The following is a 13,265-nucleotide window of genomic DNA, read 5'->3' as shown; positions in this document are numbered from 1 at the left end:
GCAGTGTTTTTATGATGTCACAATGTATAACCCTAAACGTTTGCCCCCCTGTTAAATTGATTTCAGCATGATATGGATATTAGCCTCATCAATGGAAATTGTTTTGTACTCCGTTCTTCTTTCTCTCGATCCTGACTAGTCTACCAGTCCCTGCCACTGAAAACATTCCCACAGCATAATGCTGCCACCAACATGCTTCACCGTAGGGATGGTGCCTGGTTTCCTCCAGATGTGATGCTTTGCATTCAGGCCAAAGAGTTCAATCTTGGTTTCATCAGACCAGAGAATCTTGTTTTTCATGGTCTGAGAGGCCTTTTTTTGAACTCCAAGTGGGATGTCATGTGACTTTTATTGTGGAGTGGCTTCCGGCTGGCCACTCTATTAGAGGTCGACCGATTAATTGGAATGGCCGATTAATTAGGGCCGATTTCAAGTTTTCATAACAATCGGAAATTGGTATTTTTGGACACCTTTATTTAATCTTTATTTAACTAGGCAAGTCAGTTAAGAACACATTCTTATTTTCAATGACGGCTTAGGAACGGTGGGTTAACTGCCTCGTTCAGGGACAGATTTTCACCTTGTCAGCTCGGGGGATACAATCTTGCAACCTTACAGTTAACTAGTCCAACGCTATATAACCACCTGCCTCTCATTGCACCCCAAAAGGAGACTGCCTGTTACGCGAATGCAGTAAGCCAAGGTAAGTTGCTAGCTAGCATTAAACTTATCTTATAAAAAACAATCAATCAATCATAATCACTAGTTAACTACACATGGTTAATGATATTACTAGTTTATCTAGCGTGTCCTGCGTTGCATATAATCTGACTGAGCATACAAGGATACAAATATCTGACTGAGCGATGGTAGGCAGCAGCAGGCTCGAAAGCATTCATTCAAACAGCACTTTTGTGCATTTTGCCAGCAACTCTTTGTTGTGCGTCAAGCATTGCACTGTTTATGACTTCAAGCCTATCAACTCCCGAGATGAGGCTGGTGTAACCGATGTGAAATGGCTAGCTAGTTAGCGGGGTGCGCGCTAATAGCGTTTCAAACGTCACTCGCTCTGAGACTTGGAGTGGTTGTTCCTCTTGCTCTGCATGGGTAACGCTGCTTCGAGGTTGGCTGTTGTCGTTGTGTTCCTGGTTTGAGCCCAGGGAGGAGCGAGGAGAGGGACGGAAGCTATACTGTTAGACTGGCAATACTAAATTGCCTATATGAACATCCAATAGTCAATGGTTATTGAAGTACAAATGGTATAGAGGGAAATAGTCCTATAATTCCTATAACTACAACCTAAAACTTCTTACCTGGGAATATTGAAGACTCATGTTAAAAGGAACCACCAATTTTCATATGTTCTCATGTTCTCAGCAAGGAACTTAAACGTTAGCTTTCTTACATGGCACATATTGCACTTTTACTTTCTTCTCCAACACTTTATTTTTGCATTATTTAAACCAAATTGAACACGTTTCATTATTTATTTGAGGCTAAATTGATTTTATTGATGTATTATATTAAGTTAAAATAAGTGTTCATTCAGTATTGTTGTAATTGCCATTATTACAAACAACTAAAAAAATCATCCGATTAATCGGTATCGGCTTTTTTGGTCCTCCAATAATCGGTATCTGCGTTGAAAAATCATAAACGGTCGACCTCTACACTATCATAAGGCCTGATTGATAGAGTGCTGTAGAGATGGTTGTCCTTCTGGAAGGTTCTCCCATCTCCACAGAGGATCTCTGGAGCTCTGTCACAGTGACCAGCGGGTTCTTGGTCACATCCTTGAACAAGGCCCTTCTCCCCTGATTGCTATGCTTGAAGAGTCTTGGTGGTTCCAAACATCTTCCATTTAAGAATGATGGAGGCCACTGTGTTCTTGGGGACCTTCAATACTGCAGACATTTTTTGGTACCCTTTCCCAGATCTGTGCCTCGACACAATCTTGTCTCGGAGCTCCACTGACAATTCCTTCGACCTCATGGCTTGGTTTTTGCTCTGACATGCGCTTTCAACTGTGGGACCTTATATAGAAAGGTGTGTGCCCAAATCATGTCCAATCAATTGAATTTACCGCAGGTGGACTCCAATCAAGTTGTAGAAACATCTCAAGGATGATCAATGGAAACAGGATGCACCTGAGCTCAATTTTAAGTCTCATAGCAAAGGGTCTGAATACTTATGTAAATAAGGTATTTCTGTTTTTCATTATGCGTTATTGGGATGTCATTATGGGGTATTGTGTGTAGATTGATGAGGAACACAATATTATTTAATACATTTTAGAATAAGGCTGTAATGTAAAAATGTGGAAAAAGTCAAGGTGTCTGAATACTTTCTGAATGTTCTGAATATGCTGTTGGTTTACTGTTATAATATATGTTGTATGACTACACCAATACTGTTAAAGCAATGATGCAGAGACGTAGAAAATGCATGGCCAACCTTGCTGCTAGAGATCTAGCTACTGGGTGTGCAGGTTTCTGTTCCAGCCCTGCACTATCACCTGACATTGTGCTGATTATTTGGATTAGACACTATTCAACTATTCAATCATGTCTTGTTTTGGAGTCAGATGGATGCCTAAACCCACTACCCATTTCCACAGGTGTTCTTTATGATAGGAAATAAAGGGCTGATTCACAGAATGAACTATAGTGTCTTTTTCAGTCATTGAACATTCCGTGTTTGTTTTATTGTGTTGTTACTCTAATTTAGTCTGATGATATTACACAATCATTGTTTAATTCTGCTACATTTAAAAATTATTTTATTAATTTAAGCTTTATTTAACAAGGAAAGACCGTTAAGAGCCAATACTTATTTACAATGATGGACTGCCTTGTTCAGGAGCAGAACGACATATTTTTACCTTGTCAGCTTGGGATTCGATCCACCAACCTTTTGGTTTCTGGCCCAATGCTCTAACCACTAGGCTACCTGCTAGCCCATAGACGGGTCCAATGTAGACATGATGGGATTAGTATTGACCTCATAGCCGTGTCCAATGCACTTGTACATGTGGTTTGCTAAAACTCCCACATTGTTTCCATTTTGCTGAGATGTTTTCTCCATTTGAAATGATACTGTTAGAAATAGGTAAAGACCTCACACATCTGAGAACTTGTGTGTGTTAATCATTAATTAATAACTTGAAAGAAAACAAAAGTCTGATCGATACTGATCAGTGATTAGTCTCATATTGAGGCTCACCATGTTGAAGGAGACCAGATTAGACTCATAATGAGGCTCACCATGTTGAAGGAGACCAGATTCGACTCATAATGAGGCTAACCATGTCGAAGGAGACCAGATTAGACTCATGATCAATGGTGGAAAAAGTACTCAATTGTCATACTTGAGTAAAAGTATAGATACCTTAATAGAAAGTTACCCAGTAAAATACTACTTGAGTAAAAGTCTAAAAGTATGTTTTTTTATATATTTAAGTATCAAAAGTAAAAGTATGAATCAATTCAAATTCCTGATATTAAGCAAACCAGACGGAACCATTTTCTTGTTTTTTTATTTATTTACAGATAGCCAGGGGCACACTCCAACACATTTACATAATTTACAAGTGAAGCATTTGTGTTTAGTGAGTCCTCCAGATAAGAGGCAGTAGGGACGACCAGGGATGTTCTCTGTTTAGTGAGTCCGTCAGATCAGAGGCAGTAGGGACGACCAGGGATGTTCTCTTGATAAGTGCTGAATTGGACCATTTTCTTGTCCAGCTAAGCATTCAAAATGTAACGACTACTTTTGGGTGTCAGGGAAAATGTATTGAGTAAAAAGTACATTGTTTTCTTTTAGGAATGTAGTGAAGTAAAAGTTGTCAAAAAATAAAATAGTAAAATAAAGTACAGATACCCCAAAACAATTACTTCAGTAGTACTTGAAAGTATTTTTACTTAAGTACTTTACACCACTGGTACTGTGTTACAGCTGCTCTCTCCTCCTCAATGTCAGGAACCAGACCAGGTACTGTGTTACAACTGCTCTCTCCTCCTCAATGCAATGAACTAGGTCCAAAGCCCTCTCCTCCGTGGTTTCCCCAACCTAAACTCACTGAGATGAGGTTCAAAGCCCTCTCCACGGTTTCCCAACCTAAACTCACTGAGATGAGGTCCAAAGCCCTCTCCTCCATGGTTTCCCAACCTAAACTCACTGAGATGAGGTCCAAAGAGGTGACGTCTATTAGAGGTGGTATAGTTAACCACATGAGTAATCTTGCCTGAAGACTTGTTAGGTTCCCAAGCACTTTAATTTGGCCTCCATGTTTCATGGAAAGAGACCACAAAGTTTAGCCCAGAGTGTGCCAGGTGGACATTGGGTTTGATTCAGACCCTGCCAGTGTACCAGGTGGACATTAGGTTTGATTCAGACCCTGCCAGCAAGGCCAGAATAGCCTTATATAGAATAGAATAGAGAATAGCTCTCTCTCAATCATATAGAGAATTTGTGGACAGAACTGAAAAAGCGTATGCGAGCAAGGAGGCCTACAAACCTGACTCAGTTACACCAGCTATGGTGTAGGAATGGGCCAAGATTCACCCAAGTTATTGTGGGAAACTTGTGGAAGGCTACCCGAAATGTTTGACCCAAGTTAAACAATTTAAACCTGTTGCGACTCTAGGGGGCAGTATTTTCATTTTTGGAAAAAAACGTAAACGATTTAATTTGATTGCTTTTCTGATTTCCGTGACCAAGGTACCTGCTGCTAGCTGGACAAAATTCTATGCTAGGCTATCGATAAACTTACGCAAATGCTTGTCTAGCTTTGGCTGTAAAGCATATTTCGAAAATCTAAGATGACAGGGTGATTAACAAAAGGCTAAGCTGTATCTCAATATATTTAATTTGTGATTTTTATGTCCGTTGCGTTATGCTAATTCGTGTCAGGCGATGATTACGCTCCCGCATGCGGGATGGGGAGTCAGTAGAGGTTTTAAAGGCAATGCTACCAAATACTAATTGAGTGTATGTAAACTTCTGACCCAAAGGGAATAAATGCTGAAATAAATCACTCTCTACTATTATTCTGACATTTCACATTCTTAAAATAAAGTGTTGATCCTAACTGACCTGAGGCAGGGATTTTTTTACTAGGACTAAATGTCAGGAATTGTGAAAAACTGAGTTTAAATGTACTTGGCTAAGGTGTATGTAAAGTTCTGACTTCAACTGTACCTCATCCCCATATTGTTATTTATTGTTTTGCTCCTTTGCACCCCAGTATCTCTACTTGCACATTCATCTTCTGCACATCTATCACTCCAGTGTTTAATTGCTCATTTGTAATTACTTCGTCACTACGGCCTATTTATTGCCTTACCTCCCTAATCTTACCTCATTTGCAAACACTGTATATAACCCTTTTCTCTTGTTTTTTAGACTGTACGTTTGTTTATTCCATGTGTAACTCTGTGTTGTTTGTGTTGCACTACTTTGATTTATCTTGGCCAGGTCACAGTTGTAAATGAGAACTTGTTCTCATCTGGCCTATCTGGTTAAATAAAGGTGAAATAAAAATATATAAAACATATGTGATAATTCAAAAACATAACTGGTTGTGCTTATAGGTTACCAGATCTTCAATACAACTAGCTTACTAAGTCTTTAACCACACTGTATCTTTACACTGGTGAGTAAAAACTCATGCTTCCTACACTTTAACTTGTCTGAAGACAAAATATACATTTTACTCAACTGCGTTACCCACTCCAGTCAGCAGATGGCGATGTGCGACTTTAAGGCAATGCTGTTAGTGTGACGTATAATCTAGTGGACAGAACGCTTCTTTCAACAGCAACAACAGTTAGTCAGACACCTCGGTAGCTTGCTAGACAAAGTAGACGAAACAATAAAGTTATTTAGACTCTTTAGTGTATATTAGCAACTGTGTTTTAAACCCACTTCTGTCGTCTAGTTAGTTATCCGATTTAATTTCATATTTACGGTGTTGTTATTAGTCAGCTAGCGGTCTGGTTAAGTTAGCATTAGTGTTACGAATCCCTTTTGGCCCGACAGTCTAGGGGGGATGGTAATGAGACCCGTAACATAACTCATGCAAATTATTATTGTGACAAAGTAAAAGTGTGCACGAAATAACCACGACAACAGAAATCTACCGTCAAACTCTAGGTTTATTTATAAACACACGGTAATGGGGGGGGGGGGGGGGGGGGGGGGGGGGGGGGGGGAGCAGGAAAAGGGGCTGAGCTGGACCCAAGAAAAGAAACAATAAGTATTCAAAAACACCCCTAAGCTAGACTAGCCTACTTTAACAACAGCTAACTAACTAACCAAAAATACAGTGGGTGGTCCGCCCAGTTCTAACTAGTGTATTTAACAAAGTTCACCTACGGGTAGTGTATGCCCATGGGCGACTTGTCTTGGTTCCCCCTTTTCCCACCAGCAAACAAACAAACACCATAACCAAAAACAATACTCACAGGTGATGACAACGTGCTATGGATGTGCTTTAAACAAAAGAGAGGTTTAAGACACAAAGTGAGAGTGAAACACAGAGACCTACAGACATGGCATTTACAGAGAGATTGAGCTAGAGATTGAGCGAGAGATTGCTCTAGAGCAAACAAATGATGGGGTTTTTAAACCATGGGGAAGGAACTGTGATAGGATAGGAAGTAGGAGGAGGTGTGTCTTCTGATTGATGATTGATTGTTGACTGATTGGGGAGTGATGATTTTCACCTGTGAGGGGAGAAGGAGAGAAAAGAAACACACACACAGGATACACACACACAGGATAACTGTATCCGTAACAATTAGCATAGCTAACATCCCCGACCATGAGATCACTAAGCTACTCTCCTCCTGCTAAAGAAGAGGGGGGCTGCTGAACGGAGAAAGAGGGTCTCGTCAAAGAGGAGGAGGAAGAGGGGGCTGTTTCAATACAAAAACAAGTAGAGGGTGAGGCTGTTACCGTGAAAGAATAAGAGAAAGACGTTTCAGAGAAGGAAGAGGAAGACACGTTCAGAGTGAAAGAGGAGGATGTTACAGTAAAAGAAGAGGAAGTGAAAGAGGAGGATTCCGTTTTTGGAGTGAAAGAGGAGGGGGAGATTTTTTATTTTATTTCACCTTTATTTAACCAGGTAGGCTAGTTGAGAACAAGTTATCATTTGCAACTGCGACCTGGCCAAGATAAAGCATAGCAGTATGAACAGACAACACAGAGTTACACATGGAGTAAACAGTTAACAAGTCAATAACACAGTAGGGGGGAAAAAAGGGGAGTCTATATACATTGTGTGCAAAAGGCATGAGGAGGTAGGCGAATAAGAGCAGTTGGAGGCCACGGAAGGAGTGTTGTATGGCATTGAAGCTCGTTTGGAGGTTAGATAGCACAGTGTCCAAGGACGGGCCGGAAGTATATAGAATGGTGTCGTCTGCGTAGAGGTGGATCAGGGAATCGCCCGCAGCAAGAGCAACATCATTGATATATACAGAGAAAAGAGTCGGCCCGAGGATTGAACCCTGTGGCACCCCCATAGAGACTGCCAGAGGACCGGACAGCATGCCCTCCGATTTGACACACTGAACTCTGTCTGCAAAGTAGTTGGTGAACCAGGCAAGGCAGTCATCCGAAAAACCGAGGCTACTGAGTCTGCCGATAAGAATATGGTGATTGACAGAGTCGAAAGCCTTGGCAAGGTCGATGAAGACGGCTGCACAGTACTGTCTTTTATCGATGGCGGTTATGATATCGTTTAGTACATTGAGCGTGGCAGAGGTGCACCCGTGACCGGCTCGGAAACCAGAATGCACAGCGGAGAAGGTACGGTGGGATTCGAGATGGTCAGTGACCAGTTTGTTGACTTGGCTTTCGAAGACCTTAGATAGGCAGGGCAGGATGGACATAAGGTGAAAGCACCAATTTGTAAGTCGCTCTGGATAAGAGCGTCTGCTAAATGACTTAAATGTAAATGTAATATAGGTCTGTAACAGTTTGGGTCCAGGGTGTCTCCCCCTTTGAAGAGGGGGATGACTGCGGCAGCTTTCAATCCTTGGGGATCTCAGACGATATGAAAGAGAGGTTGAACAGGCTGGTAATAGGGGTTGCGACAATGGCGGCGGATAGTTTCAGAAATAGAGGGTCCAGATTGTCAAGCCCAGCTGATTTGTACGGGTCCAGGTTTTGCAGCTCTTTCAGAACATCTGCTATCTGGATTTGGGTAAAGGAGAACCTGGAGAGGCTTGGGCGAGTAGCTGCGGGGGGGGGGGGGGGGCGGAGCTGTTGGCCGAGGTTGGAGTAGCCAGGCAGAAGGCATGGCCAGCCATTGAGAAATGCTTGTTGAAGTTTTCGATAATCATGGATTTATCGGTGGTGACCGTGTTACCTAGCCTCAGTGCAGTGGGCAGCTGGGAGGAGGTGCTCTTGTTCTCCATGGACTTCACAGTGTCCCAGAACTTTTGGAGTTGGAGCTACAGGATGCAAACTTCTGCCTGAAGAAGCTGGCCTTCGCTTTCCTGACTGACTGCATGTATTGGTTCCTGACTTCCCTGAACAGTTGCATATCGCGGGGACTATTCAATGCTATTGCAGTCCGCCACAGGATGTTTTTGTGCTGGTCGAGGGCAGTCAGGTCTGGAGTGAACCAAGGGCTATATCTGTTCCTAGTTCTGCATTTTTTGAACGGAGCATGCTTATCTAAAATGGTGAGGAAGTTACTTTTAAAGAATGACCAGGCATCCTCAACTGACGGGATGAGCGGGATGAGGTCAATGTCCTTCCAGGATACCCGGGCCAGGTCGATTAAAAAGGCCTGCTCACAGAAGTGTTTTAGGGAGCGTTTGACAGTGATGAGGGGTGGTCGTTTGACTGCGGCTCCATAGCGGATACAGGCAATGAGGCAGTGATCGCTGAGATCCTGGTTGAAGACAGCGGAGGTGTATTTGGAGGGCCAGTTGGTCAGGATGACGTCTATGAGGGTGCCCTTGTTTACAGATTTAGGGTTGTACCTGGTGGGTTCCTTGATGATTTGTGTGAGATTGAGGGCATCTAGCTTAGATTGTAGAACTGCTGGGGTGTTAAGCATATCCCAGTTTAGGTCATCCTAACAGAACAAACTCTGAAGCTAGATGGGGGGCGATCAATTCACAAATGGTGTCCAGGGCACAGCTGGGAGCCGAGGGGGGTCGGTAGCAGGCGGCAACAGTGAGAGACTTATTTCTGGAGAGAGTAATTTTAAAAATTAGTAGTTCGAACTGTTTGGGTATGGACCTGGAAAGTATGACATTACTTTGCAGGCCATCTCTGCAGTAGATTGCAACTCCTTCCCCTTTTGCCAGTTCTATCTTGACGGAAAATGTTGTAGATGGGGATAGCAATTTCAGAATTGTTGGTGTCCTTCCAAAGCCAGGATTCAGACACGGAAAGGACATCAAGGTTGGCGGAGTGTGCTAAAGCAGTGAGTAAAACAAACTTAGGGAGGAGGCTTCTGATGTTAACATGCATGAAACCAAGGCTTTTATGGTTACAGTAGTCAACAAATGAGAGGGCCTGGGGACACACAGGGCCTGGGTTAACCTCTTTATCACCTGAGGAACAGAGGAGTAGAATGAGGGTACGGCTAAAGGCTATCAGAACTGGTCGTCTAGTGTGTTGGGAACAGAGAATAAAAGGAGAAGTTTTCTGGGCGTGGTAGGATAGGCATAATGTACAGACGGGTATGGTAGTTTGCGGGTACAATGGAGGTAAACCTCGGCATTGAGTGACGATAAGAGAGGTTGCATCTCTTGAGGCCCTAGTTATGCTAGGTGAGGTCACCGCATGTGTGGGAGTTTGGACAAAAGAGCTCTCTGAGGCATGTTGTGTGGGACTAGGGGCTCCGCAGTAAAATAAAACAATGATAACTACCTTAAACAACAGTATACAAGGCATATTGACATTAGAGAAACATAAAGCGAGGCATAAAGAAATCACAGGTCTTGATTGGGAGAGCTAGCTAAGACAACAACGGGTAAGACAACAGTTAATCAGCTAAGACAACAGGTAAAATGGCGATGAATGGCCAGAGAGGGTCAGTTAACTACACACAAGGCCTGAGTTCGAGGCTGGGACCGACAGATAAACAAAATAAACAAAATGGAGTACCATGATTAATGAACAGTCCAGCAGGCATCAGCTATGTAGCCAAGTGATCAGAAGGTCCAGTGAACAGCAATACATGAAACAGGGAAGCCGTTAGGTAGTCGTTACTCTGCTGGCCGGGAGATGTGCCTGGCTCAAGGCTAACTGGTGCTATCTTTGGGACATGGGCATCACCAACGTCTGGCAAAGGCCGGTTGAGGGCACATCGGTCGGCAGACCAGTCGTGATGGATTGGCGGGCCTTCGCGTCGACAAAGGGTCAGGCCAATTGGCAAAAGAGGTATTGTGGGTGGAGTAATTTTGTTTACTAGCAGGGAGATGCATCTGGCTCGAGGCTAACTGGCGCTAGCTTTGGGACAAGGGCGTTAGCCACTATAGCCACTCCGGATGCAATTGTCCAGAGCTTTTATGGCAGGAATCCGGTGATGTAGTGGATTCTAGTCGTCTTAGTGAAGAGTCTGGGACGCATCAGCTGTGTAGACGAGTGATCATAGGGTCCACTGAGCAGGCCGGGAGATGGGCCTGGCTCAAGGCTAGCTTCGGGGCTGGGCCACTCGGTAGCAGTATCCGGTGTAATGTTCCAAAGCTTACGGCAGGAATACGGTGATGTAGTGGAGAAAAACAGTCCAATATGCTCAGGGTTGATATTGCGCTGTGCAAACTGGCAGGTATTATCCAGGCTAAAAGAGGCTGGTGTCTGAGCTAAAGGTGAAGGCCGCTAGCCGTGGCCAACAATGACTAAATAGCTAGTAGCTAATTAGCTGGTTAGCTTCTGATGGAGGTTCTAGCTATAAGGTCTAAAAAATAGCAGATCCGTATCACATTGGGTGAGAACGGTTGCCGGAAGGTATATTTAATTTAAAAATGGAAAAAGAAATCTAAATATATTGCAATATATACAAAAAAATATGAAAAAAAACAACATTTACAAAAACAAACTTGACTTACTGTTACGCCAGCCCCTCCTTCTACAGGTGATGAGCGTGAGGCTCGGGTTTATTCCCTAAATTTAATACCGCTCTTCACCGACCCAGGAAGGGGTGGGGCCAAACAGGTGTTGTACCTCGGTTCCCTCCTTCAGGGAACAGTAGTTATAGCGTTAAGTTCTAATTTTTCATAGTAAATAACTCACAGACACTAGAGAAGTTTAACCAAGTTGTATTCTTCCCAAAGGGTCATTACAGCTGTAATTCAGACAAAAACATGTTCTCACCATCACAAGTATATATTCTAGAGGTCGTCCGATTATGATTTTTCAACGCCGATACCGATATAAGTATTTATATTTACTTCGGATCTGGAATCCCTCAACTGAAGCTAGCCAGCTAACTACTAGAAATCAGTCAGCAAACCATTGTCAGCGGTCATCAGCTAACCTTCAGCTCGGAAAGCTCTCGCCAGTTCGAACAACGTGACTCTAACCAGAGCATAACGGACCTGTTATTTTTATCCCCGGATTCCAACCGCAAACTGAACATTTTCATCTGGATCTTCACAACTAGCTAACCGCAATCCCGGATGACTACTCCTGGCTAGCGTTTCAATCCTAGAGCAAGCACCAATTTAGCTTGAGCCGGCCAGGGCTCCTGTGCTACCACCGAAGCATACTCCTGGGCTACAATATCGGCCTGCTAGCTACCTAGAGCTACTTGTGACCCTACTAATTCCACGACTGGTCTATCGACGTCACAGCACGAAGAGGTAAAAACAGACTTACCCCCATTGCGACCCCCCCCCCCCCCCAAAGGCTAACTTTCTAGCCCCTGCTATCTGCTTGCTTGCTAACCCGGTCTGCTAACTGCTAAACTGCCGGGCCCTGGTCTGCTAACTGCTAACTTGCCTGCCCAGTCTGCTAACTGCTAGCCCTTGCTAACTGCTTGCTTGCTAACCCGGTCTGCTAACTGCTTGCTTGCTAACCCAGTCTGCTAATTGCTAGCTTGCCCTGGTCTACTAACTGCTAGCCCAGGCTAACTGCTTGCTTGCTAACCCGGCCTGCTAACTGCTAGCTTGTTTAGCTCCGGCCTACTAACTGTTAGCTTGTTAGCCTGCTAACTGTCTGAATCACTGTGTCCCCTGCCAGCCCAACCACTCACTGGACACATATGTTCACTTGGCTACGCATGCCTCTCTCTAATATCAATATGCCTTGTCCATTACTGTCCTGGTTAGTGCTTACTGTCTTATTTCACTGTAGAGCCTATAGCCCTGCTCAATATGCCTTAACCAACCATGTTGTTCCACCTCCTACATATGCGATGACATCACCTGGTTTAAACATCTCTAGAGACTATACAGTCTATCTCTCTTCATTACTCAATGCCTAGGTTTACCTTCAATGTACTCACATCCTACCTTACCTTTGTCTGTACACTATGCCTTGAATCTACGCTATCGTGCCCAGAAACCTGCTCCTTTTACTCTCTGTTCTGAAAGTGATAGACGGCCAGTTCGTATAGTCTTTAGCCGTACCCTTATCCTACTTCTCCTCTGTTCCTCTGGTGATGTGGAGGTTAATCCAGGTCCTGCAGTGCCTAGCTCCACTCCCACCCCCCAGGTGCTCTCATTTGTTGACTTCTGTAAACGTAAAAGCCTTGGTTTCATGCATGTTAACATTAGAAGCCTACTCCCTAAGTTTGTTTTACTCACTGCTTTAGCACAGTCTGCCAACCCAGATGTCTTAGCCACGCCTGAATCCTGGTTTAGGACAACCACCAAAAACCCCGAAATCACCATTGCTAACTATAACGTTTTCCACCAAGATAGAACTGCCAAAGGGGGCGGTGTTGCAATCTACTGCAAAGATAGCCTGCAGAGTTCTGTATTACTTTCTAAGTCTGTACCCAAACAATTTGAGCTTCTACTTCTAAAAATTCACCTTTCCAGAAACAGGTCTCTTACTGTTGCCGCTATAGACCTCCCTCTGCCCCCAGCTGTGCCCTCGATACTATATGTGAACTGATTGCCCCCCATCTATCTTCTGCGCTCGTGCTACTAGGTGACCTAAACTGGGACATGCGTAACACCCCAGCCATCCTACAAACTAAGCTTGATGCCCTCAATCTCACACAAATTGTCAATGAACCTACCAGGTACAACCCCAAATCAGTAAACACGGGCACCCTCATTCAATCAAGATTTCAG

The 13,265-nt window shown here is 43.7% G+C and overlaps 1 protein-coding gene across 1 annotated transcript in view; it reads left to right on the top strand.

The window, feature by feature from the left end:
* LOC135563494 (zinc finger protein 850-like) overlaps positions 1–13,265 on the top strand; it is a 64,241-nt gene that overhangs the window by 31,701 nt on the left and 19,275 nt on the right. The window lies entirely within an intron of this gene.

Source organism: Oncorhynchus nerka, linkage group LG21 (assembly GCF_034236695.1).
Source record: "Oncorhynchus nerka isolate Pitt River linkage group LG21, Oner_Uvic_2.0, whole genome shotgun sequence".
NCBI classification, from domain to species: Eukaryota; Metazoa; Chordata; class Actinopteri; order Salmoniformes; family Salmonidae; genus Oncorhynchus; species Oncorhynchus nerka.
This window is presented reverse-complemented; position numbering and strand designations above follow the sequence as displayed.